General features: G+C 31.3%; 1 long non-coding RNA gene across 2 annotated transcripts; it reads left to right on the plus strand.

Annotated features, from left to right (window-relative positions):
• Positions 1-8,822: 8,822 nt before the first annotated feature.
• On the plus strand, positions 8,823-10,369 carry LOC116017327. 2 transcript variants are annotated; one of them, XR_004097879.1, is made up of 3 exons: positions 8,823-9,760; positions 9,836-10,089; positions 10,173-10,369. It is a non-coding gene; the product is annotated as an uncharacterized LOC116017327 (long non-coding RNA). The 2 variants fall into 2 exon arrangements; XR_004097878.1 differs by having other exon boundaries at positions 8,823-10,089.
• The last annotated feature ends 1,420 nt before the right edge of the window (positions 10,370-11,789 follow it).

Genomic DNA, 11,789 nt, shown 5'->3' on the forward strand with positions numbered 1-11,789 from the left:
GAATGGTCTATCTTCCGTAATAACATAACAGGTGCATCGACCTTTAATTAATGTCAATGAATGATTAAGGAAATCATACAATCTCAAACTATTTTAAAAATTTAGGAGTGTGTACTTCTAATAGATTTTCACCGTCTAGTTCTGCCTTACACAAAGAGTTACTACTTAAATATGTTTGTCCTTTTGCAATATTTATGTCGCACATGTACTGATTAATTTGATCAACAACATCTAAAGTCGGCGAGCGGATCACTAACCTTCCAGCAGTGACTCATCAAGCGTGCCATATCTTGAGCTTGAAATTTTAAAAAATCACTTTTAATGTAACCAAAGCATTGAGTCATAACAATATTGACACTGAAATTTTAATTTTATAATCTACATGTATATATTCTGTGATTTTTTCATAAAATTAGTTTTGATAGTCAAACTGTAAAACATATTGATTTTACCAATCAATAAATTTCAAAATGTTTCAGATTCCCAGGTATATATAAGTAAAATTCACATCTAAAGCCTAATTTTTTGTCAATATTTCATACATATAAAGCAAGTCTCTGACTATTGTGAGAAATTAGTAACTTCGAGTCTAACATACAATATAAAACATTGTGTGATAGTGGGTAGTAACTTTGAGATAAGACCATTCAAGCATATAAGCATGTTTCGAGCTTGTTTCTATGCTCTCAAAATTCAAATCATCATACTGGTATCAGGCAATAAACAAAAATATATCAGAATGTATGAATATTATATCTAAACTGTTAATCCAAACTTCACTTCAGATTACCAAATGGAGTGTGTGGCTTTTTGGAATAATGCCCATCCAAACTGTTGAAATGCGATGTCCATATCCGTTGATTGGCAGACTACTCATGCTTCATATTTCATCAAAGTATCCATTTCTTATGATATTATGATTTATAGCATATAAGAATCGACAAATAAACTATAGTATGAGTCTTCCTTGCATGCAACAAATATCACAAAAATTCAGTGTTCTAAAATAAGTGGATAAATGCAATATGTAGATATTTGCATTGCATTATATATACATCATTAATTTAATTACTTGTCGGTTAGTTATTGCAAGATCTTGAGGTACACTTATATTTTGATATTCAGTAAGTATAATTGGATTAGAGAAAAATTTACCTGGGAGTAATATGATAATCAGTTGAGTGATTGTTTGTTGACCATAGAGCGTTGATATTCTCTGGACAAATAACTGTTGAAAAAAAAAAGCATAAAATGACATTTTAGTGGCTATATTGTGGTATAAATATATGTGGGGTCCACTTTCGATTTGGGTCGGATCAAAGTGGGTTCAGGTTATTCGTAGTTAGACGAAAAGATTGATATACTGTACGCTCAAAACGGATAATGGATGAATGAGAAATTGGTTCTCAAAGTTGACCCATTTGAGTTAGAAAAATGGAAAGAAAAAGCTTTCAAGTAGCTTTTGTCCCACATTGGTTTGGGAAGTGGAGCTTTCAAGTAGCTTTTGTCCCACATTGGTTTGGGAAGTGGTTTGCACAACTACTTATACAAGAGTCGTTTTAAAGCTTATTGAATTGTACAACATAGAGGCTCTCTCTCGCGCGCATGGGGGTGCAAATCAAATCATAAAATGAACTTGAAAAGGCTTGACTCGTGCAAATCAAATCATAAAATGAACTTGAAAAGGCTTGACTCGTGCCGACACTTACAGGCAGGAATGTTCGTAGTGGAGGAATTGTATTATCATATTTTAATGTACAATTGTATTACAAATAGGTATTCTATTACCATATTTTACAATATTACGCAAACTTTAATAGTATAAGAGTGTTTTGGGCGTGAAGTTAAAGTTGATGATATTATTTTTATTAATAGTATAGATTGCATTGCGGGAAAATATATGTACTGTATTATTATGATTAGTAATTTTAATCTAGAATTGTATTACGAATAGGAACGTAGGGACAAATATATTTTATTAGGAATTGTATTACCATATTTTAATGTACAATTGTATTACGAATAGGTATTCTATTACCATATTTTACGATATTACGCAAACTTTAATAGTATATGAGTGTTTTGGACGGTAAGTTAAAGTTGAGGATATTGTTTTTATTAATAGTATAGATATAGATTGCATTGAAGGTAAATATATGTACTGTATTATTATGATTAATAATTTTAATCTAGAATTGTATTACGAATAGGAACGTAATAAAGAATATATTTTATTAGGAATTGCATTATCATATTTTAATGTACAATTGTATTACGAATAGGTATTCTACTACCATATTTTATAATTACGCAAACTTTAATAGTATAAGAGTGTTTTGGGCGGAAAGTTAAAATTGAGGATATTGTTTTTATTAATAGTATAGATTCTTGCGTTGCTTGTTGATATTTGTTAGCGGTATATTTATTGATATGATTTTGGAGGAAGTTTTTGTTATATCAAGAGTTTGACCAAGATGCCTAAACAATATAATCCTTGCATAATCTCTTTTTCCCATTATAAGAATAGAGGGAAAAAAAAATGAATTTTGAGTTTTGTGTTTGTATGGACTTTAATATTAATATATTGCGAGAGTGAAGCAATATAATATTGAGTCCTAGTTCTTCTCTAATTGATCACGAGAGTGCCTATTCAAGTGGAATTCTTGTGTACACCACCTCATGACCTCATTGACTTAGTTTGAATATTGTCCCCTAATCATTAGGTTAGTGCATTGAGTCTTTGTGCTTTATTTTAGTAACTTGTAGCTCAATGGCATTTCTGTAGCTCTCCCAAACGGGAAATTACAGGTTTAAACCTTACTAGCGACATTGACTTTTTGTGCTTTAATAAGTTGAGAAAGTATACATGGCCAGATATTACATTATAATAGAGTCAGTAGTACTAAAAAAAAACCTTTGGTCAGTGCATCTAGACATTTGTACCCCTTTACCCAAGCCAAGTCCTATTTTATATTTTTATCATGTGGTCTCATAATTTTATTTATTTTTTAAAATTCACACAACGCACCAGTTGTGTCCAGTGGAAGGGTAAATCAACAATTCTTTAAAATATATGAATAGTCTAATACCAAGGTCACCTCCTAATAATAGCTATCTAGCCCTTATTTCCCATATTCACAAGAATATTTTAAAAAAAAAATTAAAATGTTAATAAACAATGAAATGTTAAAAAATAAAAATAAAAATTCAAGCGCTTTGCGCGAATAGGATAATGCTCAATGTTTATTTTTAAATAAGTACTTCAAAGTATATCAATACAAGATTATATATGAGATATTCATGCATATGTAATTGAATGTTGAATTTGTTTATTTAAATTGATAATTCAAAGTATATGAAAGCAAGCTAATATATGAGAGGTTGATTATAATTGTCATTAAAATAAATGTTTGCAATTTTGTAAAAATGATAGTCAAAATACTTACGGTGTGTTGGGAAAGCATGAAAATGATATTTATTTTCCAGAAAACAGTTTCATTTTCTGTGTTTTATTGCATCCTAGAATTTAAAATATAAAATAATAATATTTATTATAGAAAAGGAAAAAAAAAAAACAAAAAACGTCTACTCTAGTTTTCGGCCGGAAACCAGGGCAGTTCCCGTAGATTGGTTTCCGGCGGAAACCAGTCTGCTGGAACAGGAGAGGGACGACTTGAGTCGTCCCTCACATTCGCACGGAAGTGATTTTCCTTTCCAGAAAATGACTTCAGGACTTTTTGTCCGGAGGTTGTTTTCCGTGAAAAAAAATGCTATTTTCCTTGGTCAACGAAAATAATTTTCCGTTAAACACATTTTTCGGACGTTGCCAAACACCGAAAGCTCGAAAAATGATTTACGGAAACCATTTTCCGGGTTACCAAACACATGCTTAGTCTAAAAATGATAGTATAAATAAATACTAATTTTGGTAATAAAAATGTATACATTTTAAATCATATTAATAAAGAAATACGATTTACCTTTAACTTGAACAACTATGATGTAGTCCAAAAAATATTACGGGGTAGTTTCACGCTTCAATTTATTAGGTTATTTGAATGTGTTCATTGTCAACAAATCCTCCTCAAGTAGTTAATATGATTTGAAGGTAAGGAATCTTGGCATGGTAGAAAATAAAGACAATATAACCAATGAAATTTTACCTCTTTTTTAAATTTTTTTGATAATGAATAATTTTTATTGTAGAATATAAAGACATATAACTAATGAAATTATATCTCTTTTTAAATTTTTTGATAATGAATAATTTTTATTGTACTCCGTAAAAAATAAAGATAATATAACTAATGAAATTATATCTCTTTTTAATTTTTGATAATGAATATTATTTTTTTTTTGAATAAAGGCATTGTAAACATCGAATTCTAAATTAAAGAAATGTATATTCAAAGCTATGGGTTGGGTCAATATGAAAATATACTACTTATATAGAAGACTGTAATACTAATTAGAGATAAAGTATTTTGTTATGAGGGAAAGTATAATACGTTAGAGGGAAAATGTAATACTTTTACATTTTGATGTAAAAGTATTACATATTTCATCAAAAGTAGCGTTAATATCATATGGGGTCCTCTGAGTACAGTATAGTGGTCTTGCCACGTTTAGTCCTAAACTTTTAAATTGATCGCCTGTGGTCTTTTGACTTTCAAATTGTTACAATTTGTGGCATAAGTTAAGCACCCACAGTCCTTCAACTTTCAAAATTTAACCAGTCGTGGTCCTCTTGAAAAGACCATTAGTGGTTAAAATTTGATAGTTGAATCATGTCTAGTTAACTTGGACCACAGATAGTAACAATTGGAAACTCGAAGGACCACGAGTGATCAATTTGAAAGTTTAGAACTAAACGTGAAAAAATCAGTATACTCGGAGGACCCCTGATGCTATTAACTCTCAAAAGTATTATACTTTCCCTTCTAAGTAATGTTGGCAAATGTTTGTTATTTATAAGAGAAAATGTAATACTTTTAAGGAAAAATTTTATTCTTGATTAGTATTACATCTTCCAATATATATAAGTATTATATTTTCGTCTTAATCCAACTCGTCTCATGAACAATGATTCGTGAAACGGTTTTACACAAATTTTTGCATTAAAACTTACAAACTAAAGAGTTATAAATGATTTTTTTTTTCTTTTAAGTAACAATCAAACTATGGGGGTGCATCTTGTACTAAATCTAAATTACTTTCATAGTAGTTGAGATATCAAATACCCCAAGATAGTTAGTCCTTTGACTGCTAGAGTAAAAAACAGAACGAACAAAATCCAAAGCACAAATACAACAAAACGAAAATAACCCATAAATGCAGGGAAAAACATAAAGAGAAAAAAAAAACAAAAACTACACAATGACATTTGAAAATTCTATAAATTAAGACAAACAAACTAAATGTTTCAAAAATACTCTTCAGAAAATAAAAACACATTGGTAAAAAACACACAAATATAATGAAATGAAAAGAACTCCAAGACATTCATTCCGGAACACATTCAAAGAATACACACAAATATAACGAAAAAAAACTTCAAGGAATTCAAGAACACATTGAATGAAAAACATTAGAGGCAAAAAGGACAAGGCACCAAATTAATAAATTATAAAATGATCTCTGAAAATACGCAATTCAAACACATGGAAACAAAAAACGCAATGGGGGGGAAACACACAAATATAACGAAACGTAAAGAACTCCAACACATTCAGGAACACATTCAAAGAATTTCAAAATGAAGCGAAAATAAACCAAATCTACACAAGAATACTTGAAAAATGCAATAATTTTACAAAAACAGACTAACAATGTCAAAAATAATACTTAGAAAATAAAACAACTCACTATTCCTAATAGAAATAGAAATACCTTTAGAAGTTATTTACTGAATTTCAAAACGAACTTTAGAACTACCAAATTCAAACAAAAAAATATACCGAAAGAATGCTAACAAAAACAATGAAAGATAAAAAAGAAAATTAATATATGGGAAAAACACACACAAATATAACGAAACGAAAACAACTCCAAGACATTCAGGAACACACACAAATATAACAAAACAAAATAAAACTCCAAGACATTCAGGAATACATTCAAAGAAAAACAAAATGAACAAAATCAAAAGCAAAAATATAACGAAGCGAAAAAAAAACTCCAAGACATACAAGAACACATTAAAACAACACACAAATATAACGAAACAAAAAAAACTCCAAAAACACAATGGACAAAAAAAAAAGGCACAAATATATCAAAACGAAAATAACCCAAAAAATTCACGAAAAACATAAAGAGAAAGAATCAAAAAACTACACAAGAACACTTGAATAATGCTATAAAATTATAGCAAACAGATTAAATACTTCAAAAATATAACTTAGAAAATTAAAGAATTAACTATTCCTAATAAAAATACCTTTAAAATTGGGAAAACACACCATTCAAACTAAAAATATGCAAAACGAAAGCTAACAAAAAAAAATAATAATAACCGGTAAAAAAGGGGTAATTAATGCACGAAAAAAATTAAAAAAATACACAAATATAACGTAACAAAAAGAACACCAAGATATTTAGGAACACATTCAAACAAAAACGCAACGAACAAATATAACGGACAAAAAGAAAGGGCACAAAAGTACTAAATTATAAAATGATCTTTGAAAATACGCAATTCAAACTAAAAATATGCCAAAAGAATGCTAACAAGAAAATATGAACGGTAAAAAAAGAGAAATTATTGCATGGAAAAAACAAAAATACAAAAATATAACGAAGCGAAAAGAACTCCAAGACATTCCGGAACACATTCAAAGCAAAACACCATTCACAAATATAAAGAAACAAAATTACCCAAAACAACACAAGACAAAGTATTGAATTATATAACGATCTTCGAAACTACACAATTCAAACAAAAAAAGGCCGAAATAACACTAACAAAAACACAATGAACAGTGAAAAGAGAAAATTAATGCATCGGACAAAAAAAAACAAAAAACACACAAATATAACAAAATAAAAAGAACTCTGAGACATTCAGGAACACATTCAAAGAAAACGCAACAGACAAATCAAAAGGTACAAAAATAAAGAAGTGAAAATAATCGAAAAATGCAAGAAAACATTAGGAAATACACAATTCAAACTAAAAATACGCCAAAAGAACTCTAGCAAACAAAACGAACGGTAAAATGGGAAAATTAATGCATGGAAAAAAATAACAAAATGAAACGAAAAGTACTCAAAGACATTCAGAAACACATTAAAAGAAAAATGCAATGGACAAAAACAAAAGGCACAAATATGACGAAGTGAAAATAACACCAAATGCAGGGAAAACATAGAGAGAAAGAACCAAAAACTACACAAGAACACTTGAAAAAAGACTAAATACGTCTAAAATATTTCTTTTAAAAAAATCACTATTCCTAATAAAAATACCTTTAAAAGGTATTTAAAAAATATAAGTGTCTGGAATGTTCATGTTGTGATTATTATTTTCAATAACCAATGGTAATTAATAGAGCAACGAAACATAGAATCTGGCCCTATACAATAAACATATAAGATTATTGCCATGATCTTACAGAAGAGAAGTTCCAATTCATTATCAAAGAGAATTAATGAGAAAAGGACATTTACCTGGTATATTCTTATCAGTTTAACTGTTTAATTCTACCTCCCACTTAGCTTTCACTTCAACCTGATCAATTATGTAAACATCATATACAAATATACAATCAATTGGCTTAAAGAAAACACCTCTTTAAGTGACATATTCCACTACCCCTTCATCCCAGCCCAAAACAAAACAAACACAGAAAAAATCAGAGCATGGTAGTATATTGTTTCAAATATTTCTTTGTTTAGATCCTGGGCCTGCACATCAGATGATGTATCAGAACAAAAGACATAATGCATCAAGAAGAAGGAATTACTGTTGCATCAAGGTAATAGAGCAATCAAACATAAAATCTAACCCTATAAAGTAAACAACATTAATGACAGAAGGTGATTTACCTCAACTTTCTTGTGAACTTATAAATGTCTTCTGCATACTCCACAACCCTATAATTAGTTTTTGTTGGAGTGAACGTGGGTGGACCCGGACCGTTAAACGGACGGAGAAAGACCCCGTGAATTTACAAAAAAAAATAATTAGTTTTTGTTAAACAATATTTTACAACAATGATAAAAAATATATATAAAAATACACTACTATTTTAAATAAACTAAAATCTCTCTCTCTCTCTTCACTTTGACTCATAGTTGTTAATTCGAGACTATGATACATGTGAAAGTAAATAAACTAAAATGAAATGCTATTTATTTATTTATTTATGTGCATAACATACACGAGATCAACTATCGATTCAAAGTCTCGCTCTCACCAAACAACTATTGCTGCCACACACGTTCAATTTCATGCACTCTTAGTGATGTACTTAACCTCACTATAAAGCTTCTTTAGCCCTGCAAAACGTTGTCAAAGTCATACGCCTACACATAGGGGTGAGCATAACCTGCGCCGTCCTACTCGATCAAAACCGCCCGATCCGCATCCGTTTTATGTCAATCCGATCCGAGCGCAATCCGAAAAGAGAAAACAGACCCAAACTATTTCTAATTCGGAGTATAATTTATCGGGTAGGGGCATGGATTTTCGGAACCGAACCGTCCGAAAATCCGAAATGTACTCATGTTGGGGAATAAAACAAAGAAGATGGGTGAGTTGCTGACATGCATTAAAGAGTAAAGCTGTAAAGGAGACAAAAGTTAGGTGTTGGCACATGGGTTCTCTGACTTCTCTCTCTCACCCTCTTTTCTTTCTCTCGTTAGTCGTGATCTCTCTCCTTATCTTTTTTCTTTCTTCTCTGACTCTAGCTATTCTTTCTTGAAAAGAGGATGGAACAATTAGAAATTCAGAGCTCTCTCCCTTCTCCCTTCCCTCTATTTTTTCCTCTCTCGCTCCGGTTCAGCTGCTCTGGCCCCTGCCCTTCCGTCGCGGCGTCACTCACCAGTCGGCAATCGCCTCCGCGCTTCGCCTCTCGCCCGCTGCCCGCCTCCGCAGTGCGCCGTTCGCCCCTCGCCCGCCGGCCGCCTTCACCGTCCGTGGCACGACCCTCGTTCCCTGGCTGCGCCACTGCTCTCTACAGCTCTGTTGACTGCTCTAGTGCTCTGCCAAAGCCAAACGAAGACAGATGAGGACTGAAGAAAAGCCGAGAAGATTAGATTAGTCGTTTCTTTTGGGTCATCCTGAGCGGCAGAGAGAATCAGAGAAATGGAGTTTGTTTAATTCAATCCGAACATATCCGAATATCCGATTAAATTCGTCCGAACCCGAAGTTATAATATCCGATGATTTTACTAAATTAATTTATACGGATTGGGTTATTAAAATGCAAACCGAACTCCGAACGGGTTGGGGGTTTCAATATCCGAACCGCCCGAACCTGTCCGATGCACAGGCCTACCTACACAAGAAGTTAAACAAATGATTAATGTTGCAGTTGTTGAGGCATTAGCCAGTCAAAAAGGGAAATGCAAGAGGAGTTTTCTAAATAAATTCAAGCAAGCATGAATGAGATGAGGAAGCAATTTAGTTTGATGCAGACTCTTATTTCTCAAGCTGCACAATCAAAGCGGGAGGATGACATATATGTAGATGTCGAGCCACAATCTTACAGTGAAAAAGCTAGTTCTCTAGACCCTTTTGCTGATTTACCGGCCATAAGTAATTGCTTATAGTTAATCTTATTATTATTTATTAAAAACATTTTAGTTGATTTTTAAATATGAATTCATGCAGTTAGGAGCACGATGCCATTTGTGTTTGGAAGATCCCGTTAGACGTACAGTGGCATTTGGGACAACTTACTGGGGTGAAAAGGATCACGGGGTAGAATTAAATGTAAATCAAGTGAAGGTGAGCGTGGATAAGATTATTGATCCAAGTGCAAAGGTATCATTCCCTACCGATGAGGTTTAGTTTTAGGTGCTGCAATACATCACTTTATTATTTGGCCAAAGAAGCTAGTTGAGTTATGTACTCAAACTGATGAGGTACGTATTCTCAAAACTTTTAGATTTTAAAATAGTATTTAATTTATTTTTTAAAAATAGTAATTGTTACTTATATTGAACAGTTAAAAAGAAAGTCCAAATTGACTTATGAATTCGCTGTGCAACAATCTTCTGTGGATTTGACTATAGCTGGTCCAACTTCTTTGAGTCCTTTATGTCAAAAGGCATATAAAGTTGTTCGCAATCTAAAACAAAATCTTGTGATGGATATGTCTCGTGGTATTGTGAGCGACATTGAATATGAGTTACATCTTGAGAAGTTGGAGATCATGAGTCTTCTAAATATGGAGACGTTGGATATTTCTTGTTTGCAGTTCTTTATAAGGTAATAAGTTTTTTGCTATTATTTGTTCATAGTATTTTTTCAAGTTAACTATCTGTGGTCCAAGTTAACTAGACATGATCCTTCAACTATCAAATTTTAACTATTAATGGTCCTTTCAAGAGGACCACGACTGGTTAAATTTTGAAAGTTGAAGGACTGTGGGTGCTTAACTTATGCCACAAATTGTAACAATTTGAAAGTCAAAAGACCACAGGTGATCAATTTAAAAGTTTAAGACTAAACGTGGCAAGACCACTATACTGTACTCAGAGGACCCCATATGATATTAACGCTACTTTTGATGAAATATGTAATACTTTTACATCAAAATGTAAAAGTATTACATTTTCCCTCTAACGTATTATACTTTCCCTTATAAATAACAAATACTTTATCCCTAATTAGTATTACAGTTTTCCGTAATAGGGTTTAATACTCACTTTTCAATAATATACTCTAACATATTCGTAGTATATGTTTAACAATTATGCCAACTCTGATTGGGATAATGTTCGAACCTAAGACTTTTCTTATAAAAATTAATTAATAAGTTAAAAGTTAACGGAATATTCCGTTATTAAAGTTTATATTAACGGAATATTCCGTTACTAAAGTTTATGTTAACGAAATGTGGGGTTATTTAAGAGAAGAAAATAATATAATAGAGAGTAAAGAAGGAAAATCATAAAAAAATTAAAATTACTAAAATCAAAATAATATGAACCATTCGTTTAAGTAAATAATTACTACCAACATTTTTTTATGACCATTCGTTTAAGTAAAAAATTACTATCAACATTTTTTTTCTTCCCGTAAAAACCCTAAGTTTATTGAGTCTTATTAAAATTGTAGATTCTATTATAAATGCGTGTATTTCACAAATCAAATGTATTGTAAGTGCATTTCTAGGGAGTGTTACTATTTCACATGACATGTATTGATAAGGTTGGATGAAAAGAAAAAAAAAAAAAAAGAGAAAAAAATTATAATACATAATAATTATATTTTGCTCGATAAGTACTAAAAAAAATATTTTTGCTCGATATTACCTAGTGTATTAATTAATTTTTACTTTTAAAAGGTCACTCGTTTTTTCTCTTTTTATTTAGATCTTTGATTTTCATCCAATCAATATAGCTCATGTAGCTTGAGTAATACTACTTAAAAATACATTCTATTTTTTTGAATAAATACGTACTGTTTAAAATCAATTGATGGGGTCATAGACCTATTGGACTAGTAAGTCTCTACCCAAAAATAAATAAATAATAAGGAGATGCCATTAGGTTTGGAAAGAGTGGGTAAGCGGGAGGGAACTCTGGGAGAGGGGGAGGGGGAGGCGGGGGGGGGGGGG

The sequence above is a fragment of the Ipomoea triloba genome, chromosome 4 (assembly GCF_003576645.1).
Source record: "Ipomoea triloba cultivar NCNSP0323 chromosome 4, ASM357664v1".
NCBI lineage: Eukaryota > Viridiplantae > Streptophyta > Magnoliopsida > Solanales > Convolvulaceae > Ipomoea > Ipomoea triloba.